Below are 18,541 nucleotides of genomic sequence, written 5' to 3' on the forward strand. Positions count from 1 at the left end.
CCCCTAACAATGTAGTCTTTGTAGTTTTGTATAACAGAGTTAATTACTTACAGGCTTTAGCAGTGGATAATCTTCAGAAGCCTCTCTGATGTTCGGAAGGCTGAAGATTCATCTGTGAAAAGAAAAGAAACCAGTAATTATTATGTTCAAAAATTTGTCACTGGATTATATATTCTACTGTATTTATTAATAATTTTAATACACATTAAGATTTAGTAGCCAGTTCGGTATTACTGAGCACAGTTACATTCAATACCCAAGAACTATTCCATTTGCTTAAAGTGCCAGCCATATACTGAAATTGTGTCTTCTGGGAAATAGCTGGTTGAAACAATATTACTAATTTCAAATCTCCAAAATGTTCAACACAGAAAACACCTGATAAACACAAGCTAGATATTTTGATAACTAGTCAATACAGAGGTATACAGGCCAAAGGGGGATGTGAACCCATGCTGCGCTCCTGGCTGTCCATGACAGTGAAGATCGAGAGTTTGTCCCTGGACGTGAAGGAGCTGAATGAATTGAAAGCAGGGGCGTATTTTGGGGACTACCGGGGCTACCGGCGGTAGCCCAAGGAAATTACAAAAGAAAAAGTTTATAATATAACATAATAATTTTCTATTATTATTTTTACCATAGTAATTAAAATTAAAGTAATTGTTAGATTTATATGTGCTCTCTGCTCTCGAAAAGAAACAAGTTGTCAAGGCGGCATCGCTGGAGAAACCGCTTGCTACGTGAGGTAGCCTGTGACCGTTTCGCTCAAGCTGTCCTTCGCACAACTGCCCGTCCCCCCCGCTCCCTACTGTTTCCATCGTGCACTGTAGGCGGGCAAGTTGCCGCTCTCGTGATCGGTTTCTTCGCAGGCGCGAAGCAGCTATACGCTTAGTACGCTAGCAATTGAATGTGATTGTGTTCTTGCAGTGCATTATTTTAAATCTGTGATTTGTTCGAGTGTCTAAGAGTTATATTAATTGTGAATTATTAAGTTTTTAATTTCCCAATTAAGTGATATTGTGAAAAATATGGCGGAACAAGTTTCTGGAGAGGTTTGTGTTGAAAATGACTGTGTAATAGAAGGTTTATTAAAAGTGCCTTTTAACCGTCGTACATAACAACGAGAAAGTTGAAATTGTGAAAATGGAAAGACCAACTCCTGAGTTAAATTTGTCCATGGACGTAAAAGAAAAACAGCGAGAGTACACACACCATTTCACTTCAACATCATATGGTAAGTGGAATTGGTTGTGTGGTACTTCTAAACTGTCTAAACTATTTTGCTGGCCATGTTTGTTATTTAGCTGCGAAACTAATGTGTGGTCAAAAGAGGGTTTTCTAATATGAACTCCCTTCGAACGGCAGTCCTAGAATACGACAAATCAAAAGCTCATATTTGTAGTAGCATGAACTTTGCAAACTTTGGGAAGACAAGAATTGATTTACAGCTAGATAAGCGAAAAGCTCTACACATCAACCAACACAATGCTCTTGTGAAAAAAAAATCGGGAGATTTTACTGCATCTTATTAACGCAGTCTGCTTTCTAGGAAAACAAGAATTGGCTTTTCGGGGTCATAACGAGAGTGTGGAATCAGACAATATAGGAAATTATATTGAATATTTAAGTTCCTTAAGTGAATTTGACCATTTACTGGCCAATCATCTTGAGAGTTCAACAGTATTTCGTGGTACTTCTCTCGCAATTCAGAATGACTTAATATTTGCTATAAGTGGGGTTATGATAAAGAACATAAAACCTTTTGTGGCCATTGTTATTGATGAAACAAGTGACTGCTCTAATCAGAGTCAATTGTCCACTGTTTTAAGATACGTCGACAGTACTGCCAATGTTCAAGAACGATAGGATTCACAAATGTCAGTTCGGGCAAAACTGCTGCTGCTTTGTTTCAGCATGTGGAAGGTGTTATAGCAGAATACAATGTCGGCAATAAGTTAATTGCACAGACATACGATGGTGCTTCAGTTATGGCGGGAAATATTAATGGCTTAAAAACAAAAGTTCAAGAAAAGTATCCTCAAGCACTATTTGTCCATTGTTACAGCCATGTTCTCAATTTAGTTTTGCAACAAACTACTTCATCCATTCCAGAATGCCGTATTTTTTTCAAAACACTGTCGGGTTTAGCTGCATTTTTCTCATCATCTCCTAAAAGATCAGAAAACTCAAGGAATTTATGAACAAGAAACTCCCAAAAGTAGCACCAACTAGATGTAATTTTACATCTCGGCTTGTAAATACAGTAAAGGAATACAGAGAAAAACTGACTGCTTTCTTTAAAAATATCTTTTGTAATGACTCTGAAGAAAACTGGGATGATGCTGTAAATGTGCAGGCTCAAGGATATTTTAATTTTTTCACACAGTTTCAGAATATATTTCTTCTTGAAGTCTATGCTAGAGTGTTCGCACATACAGATGTGCTCTACAATATTCTTCAGACAAAAAGTCTAGACATAGCATACTGCTTGCAAGAGGTATCAAAGTTAAAACATACTATATCCGAGTTCAGACGTAGTGGGTTTCCGTCCATATGGAGTAATATGGAAAATGAAAATTCTTCAGCCAATACAATGGAGCCACCATTAAAGCGAAGAAAAGGAGATGATGAATTGAAATACAGGCAGCTGTACTACTACTAGATCGTATGCACATGGAAATTACTGACAGATTTTCTGATTATGGAAAGCTTCAGTTCACACATCTTCTAGATTCTCAAAAATGTTCTGCTTATAGAGAAAACTTCCCGAATGAGGCACTAAACAAATTATTTCAGTCCTATAACAGTCACTTTGATCAAGTACGTTTGAAAAATGAATTAAGTGTAATATATTCAGCAGAAGTCTTTGATTTTTCGAACAAACTTATCCATGAAATATTATCTGCCATATATGAAAACCAGCTGAACCAAGTTATTCCTGAAGTCCTTAAATTGGCAACATTAATTGTGACAATACCAGCTACGTCAGCATCGGTAGAAAGAACATTTTCTGCGGTGAAGAGAATAAAATCCTACTGTAGATCAACTCATACACAAGAACGTTTATCCGGCTTGGCACTAATATCCATTGAAAAGTCATTTCTACAGAAACTTTGCAAGTGGCCCAACTGTAATTTCAAGGACGAAGTCATCAACGTATTTTCGTCCCAATCAAGACGTCTGGAATTCACATAAATATGTAAGGAATTTTATTATAAGGATTTTAAAATATATTTTGTGTAATACTAGGGTCAGTGGTAGCCCAAACCCTTTAACCAGTACACGCCACTGATTGAAAGAGAGGCAAATGGGAAAAGAAACTTTAAAAGGTTCCTTGCAAGGGAGTTTGGGTCCGAGAAAAACTGAGGCCATTTGTCTCATTTCGGGTTTTGCTGCTCCACTGAAGGAGCTCTAGAAAATTTTGGAGGGAAGAAAGCCGAAAATGGACGTAACCTAATAGCTACCACGTAATGGGGGGAGAGAGAGGAAGAGGAGGCGTTCAACAAACTGTAGTTACTTTCTTTATTTGTGTGGTGTTTGCGGGCCAACCTGCATTGCAGGCCCTAACATTACGCCCCTGAAAAACTAGAAAGGTATTGAAACTTCAGTGGCTTCTAAGCGTGATCATGGCAACTGCTCAAACTAGCCAATCAGAGACCATGTGAACAGGCCAACGTTGCCGACTGTTTCACAGCGAGCACATGCTTTGTTTGGAAGTGTTGAATCTTCGTTGCTGTGTTACAGCAAGTATTGGTGTTCTGTTGTTGCTATTGTTTTCGTAGATGTTTTGTTGTTGATGAAGATAGGCTTAGTTTGAGTTTAGTTGTGAGTGTATTTGTAACGCGATTTATAGTGTCCGTGTGTTTCACTCATAGCATGTCGCAAGGCAGATAGTGGCACAAAACGAGCCACAGGCTCAGATGGAACAAGGAGTGCTGCAAGGGACAGCAAGAAGAAACGGAAAAGACGCTCCTCTTCCAAGGCAGGCGAGAGAAATGGTTTGTATATTTCGAGAAACAAGAGACAATGGCGGGCCTCTTATTCCAGTACAAAAGTTGGTAAATAGTACTGCAGAGGCTCTCAAAATAGGAAATAACACCATCGTTAAAACAGGAAAGGAAAATTTTAAAATGAATGAGCAAGAAAATGGACCTTCCTGACTTTAAACCCTGGGAAAGAAAAGAAAAGTAGAAAAGCGGGTGACAAATTTAGATGCCTTTCAGGAGGAGCACTCTGGCGGCATGTATATTTATAATACTGACGGGAGGAGCATCCTACGTTAAAAGAAGTTGCAAACTTCACTTCGAGATGCAGATCTTTTCCACAGCAGTGTTTCTTCTCTGCACACTGTCTTAAAGAATTTAGATTTCAAGTATAAAAAATCAATGGTTGTAAGATATTAATGGAGAGAAATTATCGCTTACATATTAGCCTATGTACCATATTCAAATTCATTCATACGTTTATTATTATTATTAGTATTATTATTATTATTATTATTATTAGTCCGGTCTAAGACTGCCGTATGATACAAATTTGTGAGTTCACAATTTCGTGTCAGCTGCTTAGTTCCGACACGGCAGACAAAGAGCCACACTGCACTACTGCACAACTTCACAACGTCGCGTCGCTCCCTTTCTGCGTCTGCGAGAGAGAACTGTCAATATCTTTCTAGTTTTGCATAGACTGTAGTTGCAACATGAAACATATGGTCTCTTCTCCTTAGTTGCAACTTACTGCATGAAATGTACAGTCTCTTCTCCCTAGTTATGACTTATTGCTAGAGCCCTGAATTTTACATGCTAAAAGTTAATATTGTTCCTCACTATAGCTCATAAATATAGACGCCACGTCCCCACTTCTTTGAGATGTCATTCAGTATTTTCCTTCGGTACCGCTAAAGGTCTCTAATCCTCTTAACCACCATTTACAAACTAGCATACGATTTATCATTGCCATGCCTCCACTTCTTTGAGATGCCATTCTTGTCATTCAGTATTTTCCCTTTGGTATCGTTAAAGGTCTTTAATCCTCTTATCCACCACTTACAAATTACCGCACGGTTCACAAGATCCATTGCTCAGTCCTTCTGGCTCTGTTGTCTATTATTACATATCAGACTCTTGTGAACTAAGCTTAAAACCCTCCTCACGGACACTACTTCTATTCATCTACACTCAGTGTCAAATTAAAGCTGAAAGTCCATAGTGTATGATGAACTTAATATTTTCCCTTTAATAGTTACTAGTTTTGTCTGAAAGACCATTAAAATTCTTACTTCCTATTCCAGCAATTGGTGAAATTTTTCCATCCACATTACATACATTCTTATGAAACAGTACAGTCCATGAAACCACATTTCCGAAGTGAGTTAAGAATGCAAAAATTATCTGAAATATGACAAAAATAACAGCCCATAACAGAAAAAAATGAAAAAGATATTAAAAAAAATTATTTACACTAACAAGGGAAACTTTACATCACACCCCTTTCACATTTTATTGGAACACAGCTCATTTTGAAGCTCGTGAAAACGAGAATAAGGAACGACCTTGCAAATATGCCGAAGTTGCTTCTAAAGGGCGTAAATCCTAGTTCAGAGTCACTGCATGCCAATTAGTATACTTTATAATTATATCATCGTTCACGTAGCTCAACCATTAGTGACGTGCCTTTCAAGTAAAAGTTCTCGGTTCAATTCCCGGCTACTTTTTATTATTTCGACATTTTAAAACAAAAACATGTAGAGGACTGGACTTCTGAATACCGATGCTTGGATGTGAGGATTATGACGTTGAAACTTTTGAAAATATGAAGAATATATGCTTTGACAGAGCACAAGGAAAAAACCTGGAATTTATTTGTTGTAGTATTATGCTACGATGTGTTGTTTTGATCATATGTTCAGTAATGAGACCTTCCACTATCATTCACTGTTCGCAATAAAATAAGTAAGATACTTTTATTTTATTAGTTTAGAGTAATCACATTTGTTTTGTCTTGTTTTTTTTTTGCCATTAGATTTCAAACAATGAAAGAATAATAAAAAAACTAACAAAAAGGATTACACAAGAAAATAAAACATTATTATAAGACAAGATGACAAGATGTGTATATGATTTGAACACAGGTCTTCTACTTAACAACTAAACACGCTATCCGTTGAGTTACCTCTGTGTCCTTCAGAAGCCATTCCATGTCCATTACACATTTACATACAATGTTTTGTGATTCTTGTAACGTTATTTAAGCCCTTTTAATCATAACTTCGGCATGTTTTGATTTTATATTTTGGTTCAGATCTCTCAGAGCAATAAAATAAGTTATCATTTGTTAAAATCTGGAGGGGGGAGCAATGAAAAGTTCCCTTGTAAGAAAATGCAAATTTTGACTTTCATACTTCACATCTGTCGTCAATTTGCAAAAGGGGGCATGTCCAAAATAACAAAGTCTTGGAAAATCGCAAAAACTATAGCCTAACTAAGTTAACAAATTAAAATGTTCACATATTTTTTTCTAATTAGATCACTATGGGTACATACATTCAGGATCCATGAACATTTTAATTTTTTAAGACTGTTATGTTTTTTTTTTTTTTTTTTTTTTTGCGATTTCCTAACACTTTGTCCCCTTTTGCAAATCGACGACAGACATCAACCTTAACCTGGGCCACATATAATAGTTATTTAAAAAGTGTTACGGGCGAGACATTAATGGCATGTCCATAATACTGTCATTGGATCTATAATTTCCTATGAGATGAAGTAACATTATTATTTTTATATCAGATGAGTTCAAACAAGAGAATAACAGAGTTTCGAAAAAGATTGAAGATTAGCCAATCAAAATATCTGAAACATTTGGCAAAGGAGTGACAGAGAGATGTTAAAAGAAGAGAAATTGGGCTGAAAAAAAAAAAGCAAAAACTAAAAAATAAGAAAGTACAGTATACACAGCATGTGAAACACTAAAAAAAAATTGCTTATACTGTAGATGTCCACGAACTATGGGGAAGTCTTTGAATAGAGTAAGTAAAGCATTACCAAATAGCCCTCACAAAAATTGATTTTACGGAAGAGCCCTCAAGCAAAGAATTTCTTTGTCACAAGAAAATCTACCCACAAGACATATAGGGTGCTATTCATAGACATTTCGCAATACGTGCTACGAGCGTACTAAGCTAGCCCCGGCTATCCACTGGTTACTTGTACAGAATTCAAATCATATTCTATCGCTAACGCTGGTTTATGAATACGAAAAATGCTGATCATCCACCGAAAGCCCGCGCTAAAAATGTCTATGAATACATAGAGCCCATAATGAGCAAAGTGAAAATAAAATTTCTGACTTTGCTGTAAAGGCAAAATGAAACCTTTTTGCTTCCTACCACGGATGATGTTAACTTGCAGTGAAAAGTATAAAAGCCAATATTACTACTCCAGAGGAGTTCTATAACTGCGCAAAAGAAATTGATCCTGGCATTAAAATGAAATATATTAATGCTGCTGAAAACTGAAGCTGTAAGAGGACTGTTAGAAGCTAGATGGGAATAAGTGACTTACATTTCAAATTTGCAAAGCCTCCACTACTTCACCATTGCAGAAAAATGTGACACCTTAGTTGTGGGTCAAACCTCTATTAATGCCAACACCAAATGAACTTGTTACTGTTCTTCCATCAAGCAATGAGCATTGCTGAATTTTAGAAACAAAACCAACTATTGTGAACAATGGAGATTTTGTTTTTGTTCACTTAAAAGAGAGTATAAAAGAAGATAGTAGAGAGAAAAATTATTATGCTATTGTATTACACATATGGGACGATGGAGGATATTGTTCACTTACTAATTTACATGTATTCTAACACATCAAAACATTGGATTCGGCCAGGAGAAAATGATAATTCCTTTCAGACAATTTGTACATTTTTAAGGCAGTTTTGCTCCCCAACATCGTTGCACACATGATGCCCTAACTATATACAAATCTTAAATAATTAAGTGTTCCAAAATAGAAACCACCAAAGAATACCATATTGCAAAAGAATTTAATTTAGGAATATCACTTCTTAACGAACAAATTTCAAATGTACACAATCCTTTGTTTAATTTAGGCCTATTTAAATTCATCAACATTTACAAACCTCCGTAATTAGCGCCTTCCAACATTATTTTACTCAACCTTCCCCATATGACGTAATACCCTCACACACACTTTGTAAGCCTGCTTGTGTCCATCATTCAACGATATAACCTAGCAGCTTTCAACACCACACGCAAGTCCTAAAGAAGAGATTGAAAACTATTAATTACTAGCTAAGGACATCTTTTTTTTTTTCGTTTGAATATTTGCAGTTGCATATGGCCTGGTTGATTTACACAACTTGCAACAATCTTCCTTATGGAAAACTACAACATTATTAACATCAGTTATAAGAGCCAACGAATGTTCAACATAAACAAATAGCTACAAACAATACCATTTTTCATACAATGCATTAATGGAAGATAAAATTTTCTTCATTGTTATATTGTTATATTTTAACCAACTTATCAATTAGCAGTAATTATTTTAACTATTTTAATTTTTTACATTGTCTGTGTGCTAATCCAGTAATGTGTTCATATAGCCTATTGTTACATTTATATCAAAATGATCTGAAGATGGCAAAACATTTGCCGAAAACGTCCACCTATGTAACACTGTCAAACACATCATGCTAATTTAGCGAATACACTTCACTCAGCAATTGATAAGCTTTTTGATGGCAAACAGTCAATAAACTTCTGTATTCTCAGCTTATTGACACTTATATAATATACCTGTAAAACTTAAATATTACCTATATAGGCTAGATTAAATTTGTGTTTTACTTGTGAACTAGGCCTGTTATGAATTTAAAATGTTCACAACTGTATCAATTTCATCGCCGACAAAAATATTAAAATCTGTTACAAAATTTGTTGACCGTTAAATCAGAATTTTTCTCTGCTGCCATTGTTTAAAGTCAACTAACTTTAGTGGAAATTCCGAGATAGACGAACACCTGAACAATGATGGTCAAATCAAGACATCTTGAGACACAGGAACAGGCTCAAATGAACTTGAACCTTAACTGTTGTCATCATCCTGATGGAGGTGAAGTAGGCTACTGTATAACATAGATGCATTCTCAGCCACACATCTAAGACAGCACCCCTCCACTTTGAAGGTATTTTTCCAACTTCACCATTTGTGGGAGAAGGTCAAAGGTTATGCCAGCTTTGCTATGGAAGAAAATTAAAGTCGTAAAGAAGCAATGCTTTTTTTTTTTTTTTGGAAATGTACGCTGCACACTGCTGCCAAACATACCAGTAATTCGCTGAAGGGGGTTTGAGTTGCGTGTAGCCTCATGTTTGCCCAGCAGTGTCAAAGACGACGTTTTTCTTTGAAGAGGTAAGATAAGAGCTTGTTTATTGATCAGGATTTCTCAGATTTGCTCCAATCACAAGGAGCTTTAACATACGTTTAACTAATGAGTTAACATTTTAATTCACGTGTCAATATAAACTCCATGCCAAATACAAAACATTGTGATTATTATGATATAGGCTATCGAGTTGATACATAGACGAAAAAAGTTAATAATTGTAATATGTATTATATGTCTTTCTCGTATTAAATTTTACTGTGCCTGGTTAACATGTTTCAGCCTGTTATGGGCCAGCTTCAGAACAGAACACGAGAAAGACATGTAATACATATTCCGAAGTGATACAGTGTTAAAAGTTGTATAATCAAGATGTATAATAATTTTAGTTTCAATTTTAAATAAAGGTCATCTTATTGCTTAAAATTTGTTTTCTGCAGATGGTTGTGTTACGAATCAGTGTATGGATGTTGGTATAAAAATAATTTATCTAAGGATTTTCTTTACAACGAAAATGTGACAGCACTGCTTGACATTACAAGCTTTGATGTGTGTTTAAAAAAAATACAAGATAAATCCTGTCATTAGGGGATTAATTCAATGATTTTACTATATTGAAACATATACAAAAAAGGAAATGAATAAAGAGTTTTACTTTATCATTATAAGAGTATGGGAAAGAAGTATTTTGGTCGATTTTTCCAGGACTAGGTATCAGAAATATTCTGTTACAGTGTTCTGAAAATGTACTAGGGAAGCGGATACTGGTATGTTCCGGATTTTTGTATAAGTAAACTAATAAACGAATCAATTAACTGTAATGTTATATTTGTTTAGGCTCTTAGTCACTAGCATACAATCAGCAATTGAAGGGTCCGGAGCCATAGTGGGCCAAACGCCATTTATTAAAAATGGAGAAAGCAAGGGTTAAAGTTAAGTGAATGCCACAGTTTAATGAAGACTGACATCATTTAGTTTTAATGTATATACTTTATATTTACTTGCTATACATTTCCATTCAATTATGGTAATAACTTCATTTTAACCATTGTTTTTTACGGTTTTAGTAAATGGCGCTTGGCCCACTATGGTTCTGAACCCTTCAATTAACCTACAGAAACTCTTGGATGCAACATGTAGAGTGGGGGGGGGGGGGAAAAAAATCCTATGAAAATAATACATTAAGTTATAGGCCACAAGGGAGAAAAAATATAGGGTAGTTATTCAAAAGTCAAGAAAGATATGAAAGTTCTGAATTTACTGAGAACAATTATTGGGACAGATAGGCTATATTCTGTAGGAACAAAGAAATAATAATCTTTAGTAAAAAAAATTGCTGAGACCAGTTAAGAACGACCTTGGTCTTAGTATACCTGCTGTCTATTAAAATACCTTGTGAGTGCAGAAAATGCTATATTGGCCAGACGGGACGCACCATTATGGAATACTGCAAGGAACATCAATGCAGCATAAGACTACATTACCCCGATAAGTCGGCAGTAGCGCAACACAGCCTGGAAATGGGCCACAAGATAGATTTCAATGCCACCACCATCTTGGAAAAGGCATAGGGTTATTGGGAACTAGCTAGTCATCAAGGAAGTCATCGAAATCCAACTAGATGAATACAGCTGAATACAGTGTGGAAACCTGTAATGAACATGGCAAGCTGTTGGGACTAGGAACTAGCAGCTGACCATACAGGCTAGACCATCGAGCTGAAAGTGGCGCTCTGGGTGGTGCTGGACTCCATGTTTTAACTGGTCAGCAGAAGGAGGTGTATACACAAATGGAGATTTTTAAATCCCCTAATTAAGATGCCTCTTGTGTGTTCTGCTTATAACTTCAGCAAATGAAGTGACAAAACAAAAAATACATCATGTTTCAAGTAAGTAGTTTGCCATAACTTAGTATTCGGCGTACTATAAATAGCCTATAACAGTTGTTATTGATAGAAAAATTCTGTAACATGTATATTGCTTTACAGATTTCTGTTGGGAAATAAGTTGTTAAGGAAGCAGTGGGTTTAGAAAATGAACAGAATCCGTGGACACCCAGAGTAACGCAATCAGCTAGTAGGCCACCAATGTTATTCCATTTCAACAGGCTTGAGATACGAATGTTTAAAGTAAAACTCAATTTAGGCCAGAGTCCGTGGCCCTTAAAATTAAAAATATTTGTCTCTGATTTAGGCTACATTCATTTCCTATACGACTATATACGGAAAATAGCTTCCTTTTCTTCTTCTTTCACTACCTCCTGATTCCCACCGGAGCAGCGTGGAGGGCTTGCCTCTGATCCATTTCTTATATTGTTCCCAGTCAGCTGTAAGAAGTTTTATTTGTGCCATCGACTTCCGTCTTTTTTCGACTATCTCCTTGATAACTTCTTCCCACATTATTCTTGGCCTCCCTTTCAGGCGACTTTCCTGGGTTTAGCTTCTGCAAACTGCCTTGTCTTCCTTCCTTTGGACGTGTCCATACCACCTCAACTGCTGTTCTTCTGTTCTTTTGACTAGCCTACTGGTTCTTGTTGCAATTCCTCTCTGATGTGTTCCGATCTCTCCTAGTTTCACATGCTGTTCTCATCTGTACAGCATTCAAACTGTTAGGACCCAGCTCTCCCATCCATATATTAGTATTGGTTATATAATTGCTTTCTGAACTCTAGTCTTTGTTTTCTTTTCCAACTCTGACTTGCCAAATATAATGTCATTAATTGCGAAGTATGCCGAGGTTGCCTTTTGGACCCTGTTACGGACTTCTAGTTGGAGTTTTTCTGTTCGGCATATTCGGTTCTGAGGTAGTTGTAGGACTCAACAGGTTCTAATTTTTGTCCTAAGCACATGATCTCTATATTTTCCTCCGTCCTTGTAATCATCATAACTTGACTTTTCTTCATATTAACTCTCATGCCCCTTTCTGTCTATGTTTCCGTCCATTCCGTCACTGCCTTTTCTAGCTTGCTCTCTGTATCTGTTATGCGCGCAATATACTGAAGCCTGTACATATACTGGTCTCATTTTCCACATCCCAACTAAGCTACAGATTTATCCATCTGGCTTTACATGTCATTATTTCATCCATAAAGATGATGAACAGTAGTGGGCTTAAACTGTCCCCTCATGTCAAATGTACCTGACCATCCATACATACTACTCCTTCTACCTTTTGAAATACTGATTGCATAGCTCTCATCAGCTTCTTAGGGGTTTCTTTCTTCCTCGGAGCTTTCCACATCTCTTCTCTAGGAACTTCATCAAAAGCTGAGTGTAAACCCAGGAATCCTAGATATGCTGCTTTTTCTCTGTTTAACCATTTATCTATTATAGTTCTAATGGAGTGGTATGGAAAATAGCGCCCACGGGAATAACAATGGGTGATTTGTTGGTATTTCCGGCGCAAAGGATTGTGATACTCTGGATATCCATGGACTCTGGAAATAAAGACAAATCAATGGTATCCCACAACACATAGTACTTTGTGTTCTGCACACTTCGAGAATAAATGCATGTAGGCTATTTTGTAAACAAGAGGAGACGTTTACTGGCTGATGCAATACCAACCATCTTCCATTTTGTACCTCTTTACAAAAGGAAAGAGACTTCTGGTCATGAGTTTAGTGACGACTATTAAAAATAAATAAGTGTTAGTAAAATTTGGATATTCGAGTTATGAAATAAGATTCACAAGATGCAATATAGGCCTACTTTTCGTCTCATCCTATCCTCCTGAGACAACTCTTTTTAATGGCTCCATAGGAACCACACAGTATCCTTATCTGTTGGTGAATATGATGAACAGTAATAAAAGAAAGCAGAAATGAAATGTAACAACCATAACACATTCAACCCACGAGCTCAGAAGACTCGTTGGGTTCAACCTTCGAGGATAAAAAGAAAGGAGAGAGCGAGCCAAGGCAAAATGCTTGAAAGCGATGGGACGGATGTGACATTTTCCTTGCCTGCCACTCACAGGTATGTGTCTCTAGTAAGTATTACAAACTCTTTGGGCTAGAGGGTTAGGGCAAGACCAGATTCCATTACACAGACTAGTATATACATTCACGAACCTTGAGTTGTTGAGGGTACTAGGAACAATAGACTGTGCCGGTACTATTTTGCATTGTCTGTGACGAGGCTATAGTAGTAATCCTAGTGGTTAGCAACTATCTATGGATGCATATTTCCTACGTATTGAGCTTCGTGACTGTATATAGCCTACTAGACTGTACTATAACATAGAAAAAAACATGGCAGCCATCGAAGATGGTCAGCTGACAATATACAAGATCAGATTCAAATGGAAACTATTCTATAATATAAGTTACAGGTAACTTACTGTACAAACAGGCATAACTTATGAGAAAACGCTTTGAAATTATTTAGGCATAAATTCTACAAGAAACCTTCGACCGAGAGTTATTTTTCACAACTACGCATTTCACTTATAACGAAATAGTCTAATATTACTGATTACGTTAAATCACAACTGCATGCATAAAAACAGCTCAATCAACTAGAGTCGGCAGCATTTGGGAAGGAGATCGTCTGCTATATGCTCCATAGCATTTCTGGTATGTGACGTCACAAGGCGGTACAGTAGAACCAATCGGAATCAGTCTGTAACAAGTGCTTCCCGAGTCCGTTTGTTCACTATGAGTGTTTCAATACACTGAATAAATAAAACTGACATAATAACTTATGTGTGTAAGGTAAATAAATAAATGAAAGGAGAGATTGTAAGAAGACAAGTATTGCACAAGCAGGCGCGGGAAATAGTGTTTAAGGTGTATAATTATTTTTAAAATGCTGACGAGCAGAATGCTGCCGGCCATCATGGTGATGGTTGCAACGTTGCCAACGCACAAGAAACGACTGCAGAAGCATGTGGTGTGGGATTGGGAACAGTGTAAAGAACGCTGTTAATAAAGGAAAGGGGGATTGTTTGGTGTCATGCTTACAGTAAACAATGCTAAGGTCATTATTATCTTTTGAGAATTTAAATTCTCTCCTGCGCTATTTGTATTGCACACACGTGTAAGTACGATGTGGCAATGTTGTACGCTGCCTTGCTCTCTCTATCTGTCTCTCTCGACGCAAACGTTAGCAGACGACCGCCTTCCCAATTGCTGTCGACTTTCTAGTATACTATCCATCGTATACAGGCTACTAGAAAAAAACAGAATGTAAACAAAGTAACTGATGTGCAAAAAAAAAAATGGAAAATGCAGATTACCTGACATAGCCCTATTTACTTGTTGCCAAGTTCACATTTCTTGTGCATTTTTACTTTGGTTCCAAGTTCGTCAGTAACTTTTCTTCTTTAACTGACTTTCAGTTTTTTTCTTTTTTGCCAGTTCCTTGGACACTTTTTTGTTATTAAAAACTTTGGTATAGTTAAATATGTTAGCTAACACTTTTACACATTTTTAACAACTTTTAACAAAGGCACACCACAACTTCATCCACCATCTACTATATTAGCTTACAGAGTTTTCAATGAACTGAATTCTAAATGTTATCATAGCAACTCTCAAATTTTTAACTTAAAAAATTCAGACTCGTAATTGTTGCTAATCAGTACTTGCATGAGTCGATAAATTTCACAATATAAGCATTCTTTCAGAGACTGACATAGTATGATTATTAGAATTAACAAGGTAACTCACCAAATTATCAAATTTGCTCCAGCTGTCACATTTCAAGTCACATCTAAATTACTCGAAACTTTAAAAGTCAATGACACAGATGGTGTACATCACTACGTATATCCATCATAAGTTAATCTATTTTAATGAAAAAGATGTAATCTTCCTTGATGATAGTTATGAATGGATTAATGTCTTTTCCCGTAATTTCACTTGTGAAATAGCCTAATCAAAATTTGCAATGATATCTTGTTGATACCATTCAATAAAGTTAGGCTATTCTCATCTTTCTGTAAAATCTGCTGCACACGCTCTTCAGAATCTTTCCTTCCTTTGCTAAGTTTCACTGCGAGATAAGATGAATGATTAGGAAAAATTATAGGATAACCATCATTAGTCAGGTTTGTTTGGAATTTTCAGAGGAACACGAATAAGTTCACTATTCAGCGAAGGGAAAATATCTTCTCTAACCACAAACTTAAGTTTGAAATATATAACACATACTGTTTTATCATTCACTTCAAAATTATCACGTTGTATATTCTTCAGCCACTTTCCCCTCAATGTTTTCTCTTTACGAAATTTAAAAACTGTAATATATGGTGCTTTGCCATAGTTCGATTTCTAACCAGACACACAACAGGAATGACCCATTTCACAACCAAATTTGCTGCTTACGATTACAGTATATTAAATTAAATGAATGTCTACGAACTGACTTACGTAAAATCATTACTTAATCTCTCAGGAACTACAAATACATTAGTTTATCCTCTCAACTTAACACCAAACGAAACTACTTTGTAAATCACCGCCTGCACCTATTCGACAGTGCCGCCAACTCCAATTTGCGAAAAGTCACTACACACGTACAAAAACTCACCAAATTTAACGTCATAAAACCCACCTAATTTTTGTTTCTACAAATTTGTTTGCATTTAATTGTTAAATAATGAGTAGATAAGATATAAATAATTATTAAACACTCAATATCGAAACTATAAAATTAGTGATTTCACATGTTTCAGATAAAGGTGTAGAAGATGAAGTTTGAAACACCTACAGCACGAGCCGTTCAATGTACAGCCAGGCCGGATTCCTGAATCCACCGAATATAGCCGAGAGAAGCCGAAATCGTAAATCACAAACACTCCACTGTTCGCAGCCAGGCCGGATTCCTGAATCCACCGAATATAGCCGAGAGAAGCCGAAATCGTAAATCACAAGCACTCCACTGTTCGCGAAATGCGAGAGAAACTTCCACACAGCACATTCCTCTCTACTTGTTAAAATAAATGTTCAAAATTCTATGCAAAATAACCGTCGTTTAAAAAAACAAAAATTACAATACCTAATCAAGTTTCCGGTTATGATGCAGGCGTGTTTGTTTTCCTTGTTAAGGAGTAGAAGAAAGGTACTGTTAATTAAAGTTGTTAAATTGTAAAAACTACGTCTTTGGCTGTAAACGAATTGTATAACGGTTAGACGGAGGTTATTCAATCTTGGCACAGAGACACGTGTAAATGAATAACACATTCGTATTTATACACGATTTAGGAAACACGTTAAAGAAGTCGATGCTGAAGAAAATCATTTTTATGCCTTGTATTGGTTGTAAATTCCGATAATTCTTGAGAACGTACCCTCATTATCTATGAGAAATGCCATTAAGGAAGGTATGTATGTGTATATATATATATATATTCGCAAGGAAAGATGTTTGTTACGTTTGAAATAATGGTTTATAAGAATCTGTTTTATGCGTCCTGGCAGTGCTCACACAGACCTATATATACAGAGTGTTCCGCTTATAAGTATAACAAAAGAAATAGCTATAACTTCTGAATTAATACAAGTATATAGTTGAAACCAACTGCTACAAAGAATGAAAACTGGGAATTTTTGTTACCTTATGTTCCATAAACCTCAACATGGCTTCCATTGGTGGCACGGGAAATATCCAACCGGTATTCAACCTCGACCCAAGTGTTATGAAGCATCTGTGGTGTAACATTGTTGACAGCAGCATAAATTCTTTCTTGTAAGTCTGCCAAATCACGTACTGGCGTCCTGTAGACCTGGTCCTTAACAAACCCCCACAGGAAAAAATCAGGTGGTGTTAGATCTGGTGATCTGGCAGGCCATGTGATGTACGGTGATCCTCTTCCGATCCATCTTGCAGGGAATTGTTCGTCTAAGAATGTGCGAACCATGTTGGCAAAGTGTGGTGGAGCCCCATCTTGCTGGAAAATTGCTCCATCTGGGAGTTATGGCACAGCATACAGTTGCAACATATCCAGGTACGTGTTTGCAGTGACTGTCTTTTCAGCAAAGAAATAGGGACCAATGATTCTGTCACGCATGATCCCACACCAAACATTCCATTTAGGGGAATCCCGTTGGTGTTCAATTACGACACTTGGATATTCCGACCCCCAGATGCGACAATTGTGTCGGTTTACTTTTCCACTGACGTGGAAGGTTGCCTCATCTGAGAAACAGACTCGAGTTAGAAATGTGTCGTCATCGTCCACTTTATCCAACATTGTTTCTGCAAAGCGTTTTCGTTCCAGTTTATCATTCGGCGTAATCATCTGATGAAGTTGCAGCTTGTACGCTCGCAAACGCAATCTTTTATGGAGCACTGTATGCACTGTTGTTGGTGGGATGTTCAACTGCACACTAGCCTGTCGAATGGATTTCCGCGGGCTTCTCTGAAATGCCTCGCGAATGCGTTCGACATTTTCGTCAGACACTTTACGCTTGGAATGTTTACCTGCATTAGACAACAAACTTCCTGTTTCTCTGAGCTGCCTATCCCATTTCATTATTGAGACGTACGTCGGTACAGCTTCCCTCGGTCTAAGATTGTACTGACGGCGAAACAAGCGCTGTACACGAATTATGGATCTATGTTCTGCTAATGACAGCACACAAAAGGCTTTCTGCTGTGGCGTCCACATGCTGACTGACTAAAGATACGATACGAATTCTCTTATTTAATGATCTGCGCATGCGTGAGTCTTCTAAAAATAAGTAACAACAATGGATTAAAACTTCCCAATTTCCTCTTTACAATGGTACCAATCTTAACCCATTTGCATGCATTGTTATGAAATTATAACTATTTCTTTTATTATACTTATAAGCGGAACACGGTGTATATTCTTTGAAGAATTTAATCAACTTTTAATATTTCATAACATAGGAAGGCTCAACGAAAAGTGGACTCTGCTGTTAGTCGTCCGATTTTGTCATTGCTCATCCCAAATGATACGCGTATATAGCATATCCTATTAAATTAAGAAATAAATCAAATCATGGTTTAAAAATTAAATTAATGAATAATAAAGAAATATACGAAATGAATAAATCAGTAAATTAAGCATGATATAGGGCCTACTCACCAAATTTAAATGCACTGCTCCAAAGTGACCACATTCCACTTCCAAACATTCATCGCACTTTAGGATAAAGAACTGCA

The 18,541-nt window shown here is 36.7% G+C and overlaps 1 long non-coding RNA gene across 1 annotated transcript in view; it reads right to left on the reverse strand.

Moving 5' to 3' along the window:
* LOC138693788 (uncharacterized) overlaps positions 1 to 15,948 on the reverse strand; it is a 64,155-nt gene extending 48,207 nt beyond the window's left edge. Inside the window, exons 1-2 of the long non-coding RNA XR_011330444.1 lie at positions 15,079 to 15,948; positions 52 to 112 (exon numbers count right to left, since the gene is read on the reverse strand). This is a non-coding gene — a long non-coding RNA (uncharacterized lncRNA). The remainder of the gene's footprint in view (positions 1 to 51; positions 113 to 15,078) is intronic.
* Between the last annotated feature and the right edge of the window lie 2,593 nt (positions 15,949 to 18,541).

This window comes from Periplaneta americana, unplaced genomic scaffold (assembly GCF_040183065.1).
Source record: "Periplaneta americana isolate PAMFEO1 unplaced genomic scaffold, P.americana_PAMFEO1_priV1 scaffold_21, whole genome shotgun sequence".
NCBI classification, from domain to species: Eukaryota; Metazoa; Arthropoda; class Insecta; order Blattodea; family Blattidae; genus Periplaneta; species Periplaneta americana.